This window comes from Pongo abelii, chromosome 1, assembly GCF_028885655.2.
Source record: "Pongo abelii isolate AG06213 chromosome 1, NHGRI_mPonAbe1-v2.0_pri, whole genome shotgun sequence".
NCBI classification, from domain to species: Eukaryota; Metazoa; Chordata; class Mammalia; order Primates; family Hominidae; genus Pongo; species Pongo abelii.
The window spans coordinates 172032998-172051653 of NC_071985.2; the positions used below are offsets into that span (position 1 = coordinate 172032998).

Consider the following 18656-nt stretch of genomic DNA (forward strand, 5'->3'; position numbering starts at 1 on the left):
TCAACATACTAAAGACATACTTAAGCTGCCAATTTTTAGAGTATAGTTTTTTTAAAAAAAAATCTTTCTATTTTGGACAAATAGGATTAAGCTTCTTAGACAATTCTTTGTTGTTTTGACTTCAACAATTTATGCAAATGAGATGTTAATTAGTGTAATTGTAACTTAAATTATGCTTGTGTAAACCTCTCCATTGGTAGAAAAGTGTGGGAATCTACACAACTGGTATTTAAAGTAGCTGTACTAACTCACTTCTGAAAGCCCAGCATAGCAAGATCACTTTCATGTCTTTACAATTTGTTTTTATGAGGTGATAACATTTTTACAAATACCATCATTTTTGGTTTTTTATATTGTAAGTGACAGTCTGACATTTTACAACTGGCTTATTGAAAACAAGAATTGAGCACTCTAGCAGTAACGGACATTAACTGCTGAATAGAGATTCAGATGCTAATGAGGTGAGAGGGGCTCCAGAAAGTTTTGATAAATGCTACACACACTCTAACTAGCTGTGAATGTGGGTTGACAAAGAACATCTACACCAGGGTTCAATAAAATGTAACCCTTTAAATTAATCATACTGGCAGTATTTAATAGAACGCACAACAATCTCCTTTTCTGTTGGCTATAAAGCTGAAGAAATGCAAAGTCTTCACAAATGAATGTTCCCACATTCCCCACTCCACATTGCTACTTTCATTTGAACGTCTACAGCTGTTTCAAAAGTACTTACTGTAAATAGCAAAGTATAAGCAGATTTCAGAGTCTGACTCTTTCACAACATGAGATATAATTTTTTCTTCATTTTTACACCTAGAGTTAAACAAAAAGTCCTAAGTAAGAAAAAACTCTGAAGATCTGAGCGCTCAGTACAGAATAAGCGCACAGTAGGTTCTCAATAATGGCAGTTATTGTTATAGGAAAGATCTGGCAACTTATAAAAAGAAAAACCATCTGCTCGCACAGGAAAAAATAAGAAAATTCAGGAAGTAAAGCAAGCATTCAGTCTTCAAATCTACAAACTTAAAGTAGGCCTTTGTTCTTCAGGGACTGTGAGGAAAACTATTTTATAGCTTTCGTGAAGAATTCATCTTACATAGAAGGAAAGTAATTATGTCCTATTAAGTAAATCTATAATGAGTCTTAATTCTAACAAGTGTCAGAGAGCCTCTACTTATTTTATTTAATTTTTGATGCTCATATTAATCAAACTCTTCTATTGATTGCAAACTTGTAAGTTTCAACAGACTACAGTTCAAGAGATCACTCTTACATTTCTTAAGCAAATGCAGAACATTAACATGTTATTTCTTCTTAAAGTGACAATCCCTAATATCCTTTTTGGTTTTTGCCAATTTTAATCTTGGCAGGAAGTGGAAATCTGTGCACTCAGCAACACTGCAAGCTTGCTGGCTGTCAAAATTATGTCTCAGCCAATGCCTGAGTGGTATTCTTGTCATTTCACCGTGGTAAGAAACTTATCAGTCTGACATATAAAGCCTCTAAAAGTAGTGATTCATGCCAAAATGTAGATACACTTACCCACCACCTAAATTTCGTTTTTATAACTCCTGCAATTATTACAACTTCCCCTAATTATATATACAGATTGTAGGATGCTTTAAAAAATTCAGAGAATAATTATGACTCAAATAGCTTCAGATTAAAAGACAACTGAATTTTAAAAGTATACATTTTTCTATACTGATACGTGTGTGTGTATATATATTTGTTCGTATGCTTGCCCGCAGATATTGCATATTTTTTTAAAAAATCATTTTCTCCCAAATAATCTCCATGTGAACTATACATTTTTCAGCTAAAAAATTAATCACTTATCAATAGGCTGCATAAAAATGATATCTTTACCCCCTCAACAAGCACTGGTTACTCTTTGACTTTTCTAAGAGTAAAAACTCTCACTTAAAAAAAAAAGTGAACAAGTAGACAAATGTGTGCTATGGTTTGGAAATGGCCATTTAGCCAAATTGCATACCTGTGCTGTGTCAGCGCCAGGCAGAGTCATCTCATTCCACTGGTCTAATGGATGGCAATTGAATTTAATTAACAAAACTCCTTTGACTTAGTTTCATACTGTGCTGAATGTAATGGAATCCTCTCTGCCCCCTTTATCTCTCTCTCTTTCACTCTCTCTCAACTAAAAATTGTCCTTAACCAACATCCACTTTAAGAATATTAAAGGCTATACATTATGCTTAAAAGATGCAATAGTCATCCCCCTTTCCATGACTTAAATTATATAACATAAAATAATTAAAAAGATACTTTGATAGTGATACACAGTATAGATTCAATTACCACAATGTCTCCATTAAAGGTACTTTTATAGTATGAATAAAATGCAAATTCCTCTTTGTGGATCAATACCAGAACATAATTCTACTCTTCCTCCTAAAAAAGGAAGTTAACTATTATAAATCATCTTCACATGAAAATGGTAAAAAGGTATTCCTTTGAAAATGTTCTGTTAATCTCAATATATTAAGAATGTTATTTTCTGTGTTACACCCATTTTAAAATTATGTATTCTAGCACTATCTGATAAAACCGATAAACAGAAAACTTGTTGACCATTATTTTTCATATTTATTTAAATGCTTGTCACTAAATTCAGAGGCATTTCAATTAATTAAATAATCTTTTCTAAATAAAATAAAGAACACACCAAAAAAAATGCTCATAAGAGATTCTGAGTAAATATTACTACTCTGCCTAACTTTTGCCTGGCTGGGCACTCTGAGACAAGTTCCTATGATTGATTATTGTGGTATCTCTGAATCTTTGACTTTGAACCATAACCTTTTTTGTGAACAATGACAGTTGGGACCTACCATTTGCCATCTGTAGAGATGGAGGGGGGAAAAGGACTTCTCGTACATTAATCAACCAATTAAGAACAGACTTAAACAAAACACTAAAGCATAATAAACCCCTGACTGCTTAATAGCTTTCTACTTTTAATAGTTGTCTTCCTGCAGTCTGCTCACAAGATTAGAAGAGTAATCTATTCAAGTCTTAACAAAAATTACATGAGGAAAAAGGAAAAAGTAAACCCATCCAAACTAGACATTTTAAATTGTAAAAAAAAGAATGCTACTTAAGCGTTCTATAGTTCAAATCAAAACGTAAGAGACTGATCCACACAACAGAGTATCAAAAAATCTCATCAGTATGAAATATGGCAATTCTTTTCCCTGAAATACCTAAGATAATTAGTTCGTACAAATGAGCCTTATATTTTGAAATTTTAGATGACTGCATTCTTTAAAAACACTACTTACCCACTAATTAACAGATACTATACCACTTGGCATAAAGTAATTTGTGAGGAGAATCTGAGGTTTCAATTATGGTAGCATATACCAAACCATAAAATTTTTAAAAATAAGAGGAAAGTTAACAAAACTAGGTCAGGTCTTGTCCTTTCTCTGATTAAAATGTGAGCAGCAAAAGTAATATTTAAATATTAAGGCATTAACTCTGATTCATTCAAGGATTAAAAATAAATAGGAAATCAAGGGAAAAAAATCAAGAATGCCCACTATCACAGGTTAACTTAACACCGAGTTGCAGATCTTAGTGCAATGAGAAGGGTAAGGAAAATAAAAGCATAGATAATAGAAATGAACATCCTTCTCATTGTTCGCATTTGATATGATTATCAAAATAGTTAACAAAAAAGAATTTACCAATACATTATTGGCTAAAAATATGTAAATATCTCTGAATATAAGATCACTATACACAAAGTAACTATTTCTATACTAGAAATTAGAGTTAAAAATAAAATATTAAAAACAATTTACAAAAGCAGCTTCACAAAAGTGTTCAAAACCTGGTGAAAAATAAAATTCAGTGTAACCAAGAATAAGATCTAAATAAATGAAGAGACATACCATGTTCATAGATAATAATATTTGATAGTTAAAAAAAGATGTCAGTTTCCTTTATCTGTAGATTCAATATATTTCTAAACAAAGTCCCAATAGGATGTTTCACAAAACTTGACAAAGTAATGCCATGATATATATGGAATAGTGAGGGGTAAAGAATAACTAAAAAATTTATTTTAAAAAGAGGTGTGAAATTTTGCTTTATCATATATCAAGACTCATTATAAGGGCTTAGTAAGTGAAAAATGTGGTGATGGTATAGGGTAGACAAGCTGATCAGTGTAACAGAGCAAAGAATCCAGAAACAGACATACACAAATACAAAAAACAAATGACAGAGGTATCATTTTACATTATTTGGGGAATAGAGAAACTATTCAATAAGTGATAAAGTGAAAACTGTTCATCCATACAGAATAAAATGAAATTGGATCCCTACCTCACACCATACACAAATTCCAGATGGAATACAAACCTAATGTGAGATGAACACTTAAAAGATGTACAAAAAAATACCATATATTTCTAAACTTGGAGTAAAAAAGGATATCTTCAACAAGACAAAAAAGCAATAACCATGTGATAAAGATTGATAAATGTTACTGTATTAAAATTAAGAATTTTTGTTCATCAAAGATAACATGAAGAAAATTTTAAAACAAGCCAGAAACTATGAAAATATATTGGCAAACGTACATTGGCCAAGAATTAGAATGCAGAATCTATAAAGAACTCCTACAAACCAATAAGTAAACAATAAGCAATAAAATAGAAAAAAATGAATAAATGACAAAAACATTTATTCCACAGAAAAGGAAAGTGGCTCATACATATACAAAAAGATGTTTAGTCTCATTAGTAATCAAATTATAAATGCAAATTAAAAACACAATGAAATACTCTTTTTTAGCCTCAAGATTGGCAAAAAGTAAAAATCTGGCAGTGGCAAATTCTGGAGAGAATGCAGATCAACAGAATTTTTTGTATACTGCTACAGCGAGTGATCGTATAAATAGGCATAACTTGTTAGTAAGATAAAATATCACTATCTTTTCTTAAAAAAAAAAAAACTTAACATTTACACACCCTGTAATTCAACAATTTAAGTCCTAGGCACATACCATAAAGAAAATTTTACACACGTGCTCTAGAAGACATGTTACAGTTCATAGCACTTGCTAAGAGCAAGAAACTGGAAACCTTCTATAGATCCATCACAGAATATTACACAAGAAACAATAATAAATTACAGTATATATGACCTTAGAAACATATTGTAGAGTGAAAAAAAGCAATTCCCAGAAGTGTGTGTGTATATGTATTTATATATATATGTATGTATATGTATGTGTGTAAATATATATAATTTTTTATAAAACTTAAAAAAACAAGCAAAACTGAACAATATATTTAATACATATGTGTGATAAATCATTTATTTTACAGGAGGGGAATTACAAACACAAAATTCGGGATAATGGGAGGAATTTCAGGGTAATGGGAGAGGAAAAGAACACATGGGTAAATGAAAGGTATTGGTTGTTATCTTTCTTGGTTCACAGATTTTCAGTTCATACTATGTGTTATAAGTTACATATATATTTATATTAAAAATAAAGTGAAAATAAGAAATTAAACCAGGAATGTTTGTTACAATAAAAGGATTTTCCACAATATTCTACAGCTTTTTAGCAACAGATTTGAAAAAGTTTAAAAGAAATACATTTGGATTTCCATTTTGAATTATTTTACTAACACTATCTTTTTCCCCAAGAAAATACAATAATAGTCAAATTTAGGGGAAATGTAATTCTTTTTTACTTGACTAATGTGAATAATTTGTAGTTAAAATCTAATCTCAGCTCCCCATGCAAACAGGGAAGGTGCAGTGAGGGGGAGGTAACTCCAGCATGGACAAACTCAAATAACAGCTATCCAAATGTATGTCTGACTTAAAATGCATTATCCAGTCTTTTAATATTTCATTTTATGTCCTGTTTATGTCTGGTTTAAAATAAACTTCCATTCTTGAGAAGGGGCTAAGAATGAATGATCTAGGTTGCTGTAAACAGCTGTGCTGTAATATATATGCTGTAAATATACAGTGTCATATATCATATATATGAAGAAATATATATATACGAATAAATCAGTAAGAGAGAGAGAGATAGATAGATAGATAGATAGATAGATAGATAGATAGATAGATAGGAGAGAGAGAGAGGATTTTTGTGGTTTGGCAGAAGAAGGGTGATAAATGAGTTCAAAGCTTCCCTCCAGTGGTAATATTCAATATCTGGTTACAGAACCGAGATTCTACAAATAATCTCCAAAAAACAATTTTTTTTAACCAAGTGAACATGAGTGGCACATGACAGTTAAGGATGAATTTAACTGAATTCGGGAATTCTTTCATCACAACCTGAGTCAGAATTTCAGCACACCCACTGTTGTAGGTGCACAGATATGCAATTCTTTTAAAAAGTATCTTTCAAAATGCCTTCCTAGGTGTGCTAAGTCAAGAAATGGCAATAGCAATGTCCATCCATCCATACTTTGCCATAATGGAAATAATCTTCTCTCAGATACAAAAACATAATCAGAAAATTAAGTAATAATTAAATGAGTTAGAATTTCACTGATAAGCATTATACTCGCTGATATAAAGTTACTCTCTACCAATCAAGATCTCTCCAATATGTTCCCATCTAAATATGCACTTCTCACGACCTGAGATGTGTTCAACTAGCAACATCAAACAAGAAAAAGACGAGCACCACAAGAAAGGCCATGAATTCATTTCTGTAGCATCAACTACATTATTAAGTTAAAAATAACCAATTTTATCTAAGATGCTGTAATTCTGCTAATTAAACATCTTGTTTAGAGATCAGTAATACCCTAAGGAATAAAAAAGTTAAAGTTCTTCCTAATTCAAATTATAAATATTAAACATATTGTAGTGTAATGTTAAGAAATGAAAAAGAGATATTTACCTCCTCAATACCTACCTAGTTTTTGTCATTTAAACATAATTTGAGTCACCATAGGAAAATCTACGTCAAAACTGTATTTCTCCTTCATGAGATTCTTAATACTTTGTAAACAACTGGCCACACATTGACCTTGACCTGAATCTCACACTTCAGAAACATGGAATTGCAAGAAGATATATAAGAAAATACACACAATCCCCTATTATTATAACAGTTATAATAGGATGACCCACCCTATCCTTGGAAGCGCAGCAGGAAAATCCTGTGCCTTATACCACAGTGGAGAGTTTGCACTGGTACACTATTTTCTCTGCAGCATTAAGACCTAATTATAATGTAAGTTTTTAAAAAATCCATTCTATTTTTCATTCCCCACTGCAATATTTTTGGTGATTGCTCACCAAAGAAGATCAGAATTTGGTTTCTTTTAGCATTCTATGAAAGCACAAAAGAAGACAATTATTCTCAGTCTCTTTAAAGCATTATATTTTCATGCGATTTTGTAAGTTTTTGTTTCTCATTAATTTTAAGATCTTAGTTTTAAAAAAAGAAATACATATTCTGTCAAAATGTTTCCATCATTTCTTGCTGAAACCAGTAGAAGCGTTTAGATACGAAAACAGGGCCAGACAGAAACACTTTATGGGAAAGTCTGCAGTAGAATGATTTTGATAATGAACACGCCTAGAGAAATAAAATCATGAATGCTGTATGTGTTGGGGGGAAGAAACTCTTATCTTCAGTTGGGTTCTGTTTCCCTTAGAGAAGCTTATGTTACCTACAATCAATAGGTCTCCAATTAAACAAAGAAGATTTACATATGTGGGTGCATTTCCGTCTAATGAAATTGGTCTAACAGTTTTAATGAGAGTAAAGCATTGGATAGGAAGGGAAAATTCTGACTTCACTATATCTAACTGGGCCCAACACCTTAATTGTCATCTTTAACTTTTCTTTTACTTCCTGTGCCTCTCACAGCTTAGGATTAAGTAACCACGCCAAAAACACCCTGATAAGTGAGGACAGACATACAACGTACAAATGCTCAAGAGAAATAAAGACATGACTGACAGGCCCTTTTCCTGCAGAGCAAGACAGTATGTGATTCAAAACCAACAAAAAATGTGAGTGTCCACTCTGAAGAGAATGGGTCAATTTTTAATCAAAATTGTGCTCTTTAAAAATGCAATAGCATTAAATTGAAATCCTTTATTTCCTCCCCTAGCAGGGTACCCAGCACATAGTAGGCACTTGATAAATTATTATTGGTAGAAAGATTATACCCTCACATATAAGCTAGAGCAGTTGCAATATTATTCCATCATCACCAAATCATCTTTTCTAGATAAAAAGCTCAAATAAAAGTCAAGCCCAGGATCTCAAAGGGAAAAACAGATAGCCTAAATGGTTTAGCATCATCAATTGTCCAGCATCATCAGACCTTTGTTTTCAGAATTATAATTACTTACATGTCAATAATTCCTTTGGGTTAATATGAAACTATTGATTTGGGTGAAGAAACAGAAATCCATTGACATGGTAGGGTGAGAAAGGAAAATCATTCTGTAAAAAACATAGGCTTAAATTCAGTCCTAAGGTAAATGCCCAAAAACTATTTTATATGTTACCTAGTTTTAAGATTCATATTATAAGCTTCTCAAGTTATTGTTTTGTTCAATCCAGATTTCCCATCTAGTCGCCAGCTAAACAAAGATACTGAGTGCACAGTTAAGTGCCAGGTTCTATGCACCCCTATGTGGGGGTACAAAAACATTGAATACAACCTAGTCCCTGCTTAGAAAGAAATCACAGCCCAATCTGGAAATACAGATGTAGACAAATAGTTTTATTATGATAAAGGAAGTGCTAATGGCAAGTACTAATATGCTGCTAATGGATGCTGTAGGCATGCAGGGAACGAGTCCTTAGCCTAACCTTGGGGGGAAAAGAAAGCTTCCTTGAGGAAATGATGTTACAGCTGAGCCTTAAAGTATAAATAATGTTAGCCAAGTAAAGGTGGGTGAGGACATCCCAAGTAGGACTACTACAAGGAATAAAACAAAAATATGCGTGCATATACCTGTACTACAATAGAACCTGTGTACACAGGCAGGAAGACAAGATGGTTTCATGTGTTCCACGTACCAACATTTTCACATATGTCTTTGCACATGCTCCCACCAGTTTCAAGGTTTGTTATGTTCACTAATTAACTCAACCACAAAAGGTAATTTATCCACTTTTATCAGGCCACATTTGTCTAAATACACTTACCCTTATTGAAATATTGTACCTACTGTTTTGATTACAAATAAGAACATGCAGTGACACACAGCATTGTTAAAGGGGCCTTGTCAGATGCACAGGTCATTCCACAACACTAAGTTTCTTAAGTCTTGAAACACCCTCTCAGACTTTAACTTCTACTTCCAAAAGCTCAAGGAATCAAAGATCTGAGGCTGATGCGTTAGAATTTACTGAAACATCAGCCTAGCAGGAGTATGCAATTGGGGATTAATCCCAAATTTAAAGACAAGCAATCGTTCTTCCAGATGTTGGACAGAGTTGGAGAAAGAAAATACTCCGAAACAATTTCCTTCTAAATAATGGATTTAAAAAAAAAAACAGAAAAAGATGTTAATGGCAATACTGCAGACTCATAATTCTAACCTGAAATAGATATTTAAAAATATATAGTATTATTGAAGGCTATTTATCATTAATGTGTTCAGTTTTATTCATATTATATGAAGTAAGGGAAAACTAAAGGAAACAGAATAAAGCTAAAACTTTTAAAATGCTATTCAAGATTACTAAAAAATAAGATAAGGAAGGAAGAAAAGGAGGGATATGATTCTAAAGATTTAGTAGCAAAAACAGAGAGATTTTCAAATTTTTTAAGCTTTCATTATTTGGAAATAAGACACTCTGAAAGGAAACATCAAATATTGTTAAAATCATCAAGTAAATTGTGAGATTTGTATACAGATGGCTTATTTAATATGAAGTAACGTGGTTTTCTCTTTCTCTGAAGGAACTGAACTGCTAATATCTCATGAACTATATCAAGTTTGCTTCATGTCTCTTACTGACTGTTAGACAAAGAAATCTGTCTTGAATTTCATGATGTCCTACATGTTACTGTGACTAATCCCCAACCATTTTTATTTACAGTGTTCAGAATGAGTTTCTATGACAATCCCATGCCATTTCTTAAATGTTACAAACACATTTTCTGCTTTTTAAAAATAATTATGGAACAAATAATTTGTTCTGTGCTCTATACAAAGAAAAGCACACATATTAATGAATGGAGAAACAGATTTCACTTTCAGATTGAACAACCAGCAGATATAACAGAGAATAACAACAAATCCAATATATATTGGGCCACCAGATTTTTCTTGTTGTTATTTCATTTATCAGCCAAGCAATAGTTCTCTCATATTTTCTATCACCATCCATACACATTGTCCCATTAATCCACTAACACATGCTCACACTTATAAGACCCCTTACATGCTTTCTGTCTGAATGTAGTATGTATCTGTTTTCTTTTAATAAAAGAGAGAAGAAAAGGCAAATCAGCTTCAGACTTCTGACAACTTAAAATCCACTTCAGCATAAAAGTCTCGAGACTGCTAACTTTTCTCCAAGAAGGAGCAAAATAGGGAATTTAGGTGGCTATGCTACTGGGACTTGGCTGTGTTTTAGGAACTGCCAAATGAATTCACTATCGCCTGCTCTCCAAGGCCTTCGCTTCCTTTCTGTTTTCTACTCTCTCGTTCTCCTGCTGTTTCATTTTCCTATAACGCTATTTGTTTTATATTTCAGCATTACTAGAAGGATGTCCTTTAAAAAAAATAGAACTTTTCTGTGCACAACCAGCTTTCTTTAGAGAAAACATGCTATGGTGGTGAACTACTTTTTTTTTTTTTTTTTTTGAGACAGAGTTTCACTCTTGTTGCCCAGGCTGGAGTGCAATGGTGTGATCTTAGCTCACTACAACCTTTGCCTCTCGGGTTCAAGCGATTCTCCTGCCTCAGCCTCCCGAGTAGCTGGGATCACAAGCATGCACCACCACGCCCGGCTAATTTTGTATTTTTAGTAGAGACGGAGTTTCTCCATATTTGTCAGGCTGGTCTCGAACTCCCGACCTCAGGTGATGTGCCCGCCTCAGCCTCCCAAAGTGCTGGGATTACAGGCATGAGCCACTGTGCCTGGCCAGGTGAACTATTAAATAATAGAAAGCACCTGTACCATCTTCTGTCTGCTTGAATTTTCTTTACATTTACAAAAATATTTTTGATATAAGAAAACAAAAAATTTAACACAATAGAAATATAGTCAAATGATAGAATTCCTTGACATATACCAATTTTATGGTTAAAAAAAAAAAAAAAGCAATGTTAACAACTGGTTCCACAAATGTTTAAAACTTCATATAGGCCAGGTTTAGCAGCTCACACTTAGAATCTCAGCACTTTGAGAGGCTGAGGTGGGAGGATCACTGGAAGCTAGGAGTTCAGTGACCAGCCTGGGCAATGTAGTGAGACTCTATCTCCACAAAATATTTTTTTAAGTTAGCCCAGGGTGGTGGGATTCACCTTTAGTCCCAGCTACTTAGGAGGCTGAAGTAGGAGGATTGTGTGAGCCCAGAAGTTTGAGGCAGCAGTGAGCTATGACCGCACCACTGCACTCCAGCTAGGCAACAGAGCAAGACCCTGTCTCAAAATAATACTAATCACCATAAATTTTTTTTAAGTGTTTTAAAAACTTCATACAGGCTATTAGTTGAAAGGACCCTAATTTAAAAACATCAAATGCTCTAAAATCTTGATTTCTGAGGAAATTATATCTGAGATGGTACTGACTTGTCTCAAGGTATTTTCTTCAGTTTTGCATCTCTGCAATCTATCACAGTGCCTAAGATGAGTGCTGGAAACCTATCTGCTGAACTGACCTACCAATCACACAGTAGAGCTTGTCAATAAAGGTAACCAAAACAGATCTTCTATGCCAACACCACCCAAAGAGCATCTGCGCTGATGGAAATGATAACGGTTTACAACTACTCTCCAACTCACACAAGAAGTTCCCGTCTCCATAGTTTCCGGGATGCATGGGCTTAGAATCCTCAAATGTAAAAAAGAAGGTTTGGGCCTTAAGGTTCCCTTCAAGGTAGGAAGCTGAAACTAACACCAGAAAAGAAAAAGCTCTAGTTTCTCACTACTTTTTCAACTACTTTCTAAACAGAGAAAACAATGGCTTTCAGAGTGTTTATGTATTTGCAGAGAATATTTTTCACTCCATCCATAGCTTCAAGTCTAACATACTGGGGATCATCTGAGATAAAAACAGGCCATAGAAGGGTCTGGCCTAGTTACTAATCCTAACCACATATTAACCATATAACCCTGGACAAGTTACTCAACCTCTCTGGCTGTTTCCTCACTGGCATGAAGGGAACCATAAAAGCTACCCTACCTAAAATTTGAAGTTTATATGAAGGGCTAATTTAAAAACGCATAAGAAGAGATAATTTAAATAATGTAGTTTTAGGGCAAAAGTCTGGGGTCTAAGGGAACTGGCTTAAATGCTGGCTTTGCCTCTTAACTGTTGGTGTGGCCTCAAGTGAGATGCTCTCTGAACGTCTATTTCCCAAATAACAGGAGTAAGCCACAACAAAGGTCATCTACAATCTCTACTTCTCCAACACCACCCAACATGAAAAATTCTCCAAAACTTGGAAAAGTCAAAAAGGACCAAAAAAATTTAAAAAAACATGCAAAACCAAAGAAACTCACATCCACAATTTAGAAAATCCAACAAAGCAAATCCTAAGAAATGATACCCAGATAGGCAACCTCCTTGAATTGCCAGAAGTGTTTAAAGAGTTGGTAATCGAATGCTCTATCACAAAGCAAAATGAATGGTTAATGCTGCTCTGTCCTGAGTTTTAGACTGGGTGACTTGATAGTAAAAAGCCCAAAAATATGAATCTATGTTCCTCTCCAATCTGTCTGTTTCCCTCCAATTCTAATGTCTCAAAACACAGCTTCACTTATTCATCGTCCCCACCCCACTCCAGCACCTCCAAGATTCAACCGCACATAAAGTAAAAAGCTATGCATAATCAGTCTTTATACAGCCAAACTGAAAATGTCTTTCTTTGAAGAATTACAAAGCTTTCTGTCTGAAACCTCTGACCTTTCTAGAGAAATCAGAGTTACTGTAGTTTAAAAATGTAGGTGGTAAAAGCACAAAGGATTACATTTATCCATTTTGCATGTTTGTCGTCTTTTCTGGGGCCAGGGGCAAATATCTTTAGAACAATTAGTTCTTCAACCATAACATTTTGGACTGCAATATCCTCATTCTCCAAAGAACTATGTATACATATATATATATGGTCATACAGATATAGAACTGTGTGTGTGTATTACTATGTATCTTGGATCCAATGAGATGGCACTTTTTTGTTAATTTTTGTTCCCACTTCATTTTACTGAAACTCTAAAATACATTAATTTTAAAACCTTTTTTAAACATAAGATTTTTGTCTATACAGTGAGTAAGCTAAGAAATCAATAAAAGTTCATTTAAATTTTTTTTAAAACTGTAGTTACTGATTGAATGTAGGGAAAGGAGAGACTTCTAAAGGTATGTTAAGAAAAGAATTCTTAATAAAAGTCCTTGTCACATATTAAGAGGCCATACAATAAAAGTACTGCAATGACTATCTTTCCCTGACAGGAATGCACAACAATAGTTACGCTGTTGAACAGCATCGTTACAAAGACTTCATTCTCAGAAGTTACTTGAAACTACTCTCCAAAAGAGAACCTCTACCATTTAAAAGAAGAGGGGGAGGAAAGCCAACTAAATGAATCCATCAGAAACTTTAGTAACTTAGTAATTTTTATATGGTGTGCATCCATCCAAAAAAATCTTGTCATAGTCATACAAAGACGCAAAATTTCTTATGCAAATAAGCTTTTGCCAAGTTCTTATCTAGAATCTTTGCTTCATATCAAACACTGGTAACTCACTTATCGTTAGTTCTCAATTATCTAATGTTGAAAATATGTTCTCAGGTACACAGTTTTCCATCAGCAACATGTTAATGTGTAATATTATTTATGAGTTACATTCAGCATAAAAGATATTTACAATTGTCATTGTTAATCTGCTATTATATCTGAGCCTGCACAACTCTGTTTAATAGTACGCAACAGGGGTTTACATGCAGATACACAATATCTTAATTACTTATTCTATAGTAAGCTCTTTAAGCATCTCCATCCCTCATTCATTTGGAATGTTAAAAAATGCCACGAAGAAGGGCTTGATGTCATCTCAACACTGAAAGCCATCTGTCTATGGCCCTCCTTTGACTTTACTCCTTCTGCAGCCAACATTTTCACAAAAGTTGATGAGAATTTGTCAACCTAAGGACTTGTCATGTCAGCTCCTTTGAAAGGCAATGGAATATTTGAAAGTGACAATGATGGGACCCTGTATGTACAATATTCATTTTATGTAGGAGCTTAAAATTAAATAACTAATCCCTTTAAGATTAAACTACACAGAATTCTAAGTGCATCCGACAGGACAAAAGGAGAGAGGCAAGCACATACCAATGCAAAAGAGATGGTTCTGAATTTCTGATATTAAGTGACATGTCTGTAAATTTGAAAATTAAATGAAGATTGGTAATGTAACACTACAGTTTCTATTACCCACTGACAAATACCTTTCCCTACTAAAAATTACTACTCAGATCAAGCTATCTGACTCACCACAGATATATCTTCTCCAACAGCATGAATGCAATGTACTACCCAATCACTGGCTGGCAAAATTACAAAAGGAAATAAAATCAACCAAACCATAGCAACAAAGACAGCCTGAAAATGGCAGCTGCTACACAGACATTCATACAAATTTTTAAATAGTACGGTATTTTTTAAATGTTTTAATTTCGCCTCACTTTTTTTAACCTGTAGAGCACTACAGCAATAGCCATTTAAAAATTTATATGAATACACATGCTCTGAGAACTGTCTATGTCTGGAAACTCACAAGTTATTTGGGACCACCATAAGCACTTACCAGAGATATAAAAATACATACAGTATGGAACTGGATACAGTTGACAATGGGATATGAGTACTATTTTTTTAACCAATTTAATCACTTTTCTTCACATGCCTCAAACTCAGTTTTCCCTTTCTAGCATAACTGATGCTACACAACTCTAAGATTCATTAATATTTCTTAAAAAGAAAGCTATTTTATTTTCTTTGCTGTAAGTTCAGTTCAGCTGCTTATTTTTAAATTAAACCTTAGAAGAATTAATATGTATAATGAATTAATATAGTATAAATTATACTTATTGGTCATCTTTTTCTATTTACAATTATAAAAATTATGTTGAGTGAGGCTTTGAGTTTTTGCACTGAAGTCATTAAGAACTAATCTTGTCGCTGGGAGCAGTGGCTCACGCCTGTAATCCCAGCATTTTGAGAGGCCGAGGTGGGCAGATCACGAAGTCAGGAGTTCGAGTCCAGCCTCACCAAGATGGTGAAACCCCATCTCTACTAAAAATACAAAAATTAGCCGGGTGTGGTGGCGGGAGCCTGTAATCCCAGCTACTCAGGAGGCTGAGGAAGGAGAATCGTTTGAACCCAGGAGGCGGAGGTTGCAGTGAGCCAAGATTGCGCCATTGCACTCCAGCCTGGGTGACAGAGCAAGACTCCATCTCAAAAAAAAAAAAAAAAAAAAAAAAGAACTAATCTTGACTAAGTTTAAAGAGTTAGAAACAAAGCTCATGGCCGGGCGTGGTGGCTCATGCCTGTAATCCCAGCGCTTTGGCAGGCCGAGGCAGGTGCAACACCTGAGGTCAGGAGTTCGAGACCAGGCTGACCAACGTGGAGCCCGTCTCTACTAAAAATATAAAATTAGCCAGGCATGGGGGTGCATGCCTGTAATCACAGCTATCCGGGAGGCTGAGACAGGAGAATCGCTTGAACCAGGGAGGCGGACATTGTGGTGAGCCGAGATCGCGTCACTGCACTCCAGCCTAGACAACAAGGGCTAAACTCCATCTCAAAAAACAACAACGACAACAACAACAACAACAAAAAGCTCACTAATACACTAATTTAAGGGCATGAAATTGAAACATGTCCATCTTCAATTTTTTTCCTATTTTAAGTTTTTAATTTTAAACTAATAAAATTCCATTCTTTTCTCAAACATGATTTTGGTTTTATTTTAAATAATTATACACACAGCCATAACCAAAGGATTTTTTCAGAGCAAAGTGAATTTTGCATTTTAAAATCTAATCATTAGGGGAAGTTAGAAATAGATATTTCTCTCTCTGTAAATATATATATATATAAATATATGGAATGTATAGGGGAAATTAGAAATATATGTCTTGTACATACAAAACTATGTACAAAAATCTGCATAGTAAAAATTACATGCAATTTAGTTTTTAAAATAGTGCTTAGTTTAATACACAAAGGCTTCTCAAAGCATCTAGAACCAATTAGTTTAACTTTGTCTTAACAACTAAAAATCTTAAACCTGTGTCATAATGCTTCTATTCACTAAATTTCAACATTATAAAAACAAGAAAGAACAAATCATTCCAGATTTTGACCCTAACACTGACAAGTGTAACGTCATTTCTCTCTCTCTTTATCAAGTGTGGCCTCATTCCGTGGCTAACATCTGAATTTGACAGTGAAATATCTCCATGGGAGGGGTTTGGATTTTGACTTTTTATTTTCCCTTTGATTCAAGACAGGTGTGTGATACCATTAAAATGACATCCAACCCTAAACAATAAGATATAAAGAAGGATACAAAATGAATTTGAATTGTTTAAGAGCATAAGATTTGAAATCAGAAGACCTGGGTTTGAATCTTGCTCTGGACATGTAACCTGGCCACTCTGAAGACTCTATCCTCATCTGTTCAAATAGAGAGTGCATTACTAATTCATAATACTGCTATGAAAGCGACAGCAAGCTACGATATATGACTATGACAAACCTTACTCAGTGCCTGCTGCAGAACAGACATTCAATAAAAGTTATTTCCTTTCCTTCCATCTCCTTTTCTCTACTCCCAATTGATCTAGGTCCAAAATATCTACCACTAGGGAAGTATATGAAAGACATGAAAAGAAGTAAGTTTAAAGTTCTCAAAGAACATTACAGTTATTCCACTTCAATCTCTAGTTATCATAGTTATCCTCATCATTTTTGTTAGGGTTAGCAACATTTTAAAGAAGACCAAGATTTGCCAAAATACACAACACAAATGAACTTCTTTTTCTCAGTTTTATCTTATTTAGCTTGTTTTACAAACAGAAAAGCAAAAATATCTTCTGCTTCAGAGTTGCTGCAACTTGTCATTTGTTGGACTTATTTCTTCACTTCATAAGCCATGTTTATTTAACTAGAACACTAACAGGAGGACTAATTCCATTACATAAAATATGCTTTATGCTGTGGAATTATAACAAAACATGAGGAATTGTTTTCTAATATTTTGGGGAAAATCTAAGGAAAAAAGTCATTTCTGTCTAAGCAGCAACTAAAGAATTCTGTTAAGTTCAGGGACCCAAAAGTTTGGATCAATAATGAGTATCTTACCGTTGCCTACTGGGAAAGAGCCAAAAACCTGACAATACTCTGAACTGCCACCTTAGAAAGCAAAATAGTAAAAAGAATAAACATCTCCATGGCCCCTTTTCTGAGCTTAAGTGTGCAATGATGTCTCTAACTGGACTCTTAAATTCTAAAAAGAATTTTTGCAAAACCTTTTCCTAAAAACTTGAATAAAAACTCCCAAAGCTCCAAATAGTGTCTTAGTCTGAAAAAAGCTATGCAAAAAATTGTGGGAAGACAAATTATAAAATTCTCCACTTGATAGCTCACTGCCCAAGATCGCTTTACAATCATTACTTAAACCAAAATACTTTTACGTTATCTCCATTTGTGATTAAGTTCAGGGTTTTATGTTTCTCTTTAACAAGGCATACGAGTTCGTTCATTCTCTTCCTCCTCCACCTGACTTCTTCCTTCCCTTACTTAACCCCCATGGATTTACAATTTATAATATATTCAAAAGCAAGCTGTAACCCTTAAATAACCACGGGAAAATTATTACTAAAATGGTAATAAATCAGTGTTTAGCACATTCACTGAACTCAATCTGCATTTTATGTTTTTTCTTCTAGTCTAATCCTCAAAATTGGTTTCAAAAATCTATATTGACATTTGTGAGCAATTAGAATTGTTGCTGCTTCTGTGCAAGATTTAAAATGCCGACAGGCTGTTCCGTGTCCTCTGGAAGCAGCTTGAGGCCTTAACCAAATGAAACACCCAGTCCTACTGTGTACAGCAGTGACCACAACAAAGGCTGTGGTTTCTCCCACACTAGCCTTAAATAGGTTTAAATTAATGCTATTCATCACTGAGTGGAAAAGAAGACAAGGAAAATCCAAGCCAGAAGCATTGGGAAATTTTCTTACCAACACACTCAACCTCTTAGGCATAAATGAACTGACTTCCATTCAAAGGTTTACTCCAGAACAACTATTTCTCCCTATTCCTGTACACTCTCTGCCTTAGAACTACCATCTTTTGCACTACATTCTAGATAAAGGATTTTGTTACTACATTCTAGGTAAAGGATATTGTTACTATCCTCAAGTTAC

At 34.1% G+C, this 18656-nt stretch overlaps 1 protein-coding gene and 1 long non-coding RNA gene across 2 annotated transcripts in view; both read right to left on the reverse strand.

Moving 5' to 3' along the window:
- NFIA (nuclear factor I A) overlaps positions 1-18656 on the reverse strand; it is a gene marked incomplete at its 5' end in the record, with an annotated part of 375871 nt that overhangs the window by 346229 nt on the left and 10986 nt on the right.
- On the reverse strand, positions 2321-9515 carry LOC134759496 (uncharacterized). The gene is made up of 3 exons (XR_010135751.1): positions 8383-9515; positions 6929-7060; positions 2321-2415 (listed from the first exon to the last, which is right to left on the reverse strand). It is a non-coding gene; the product is annotated as an uncharacterized LOC134759496 (long non-coding RNA).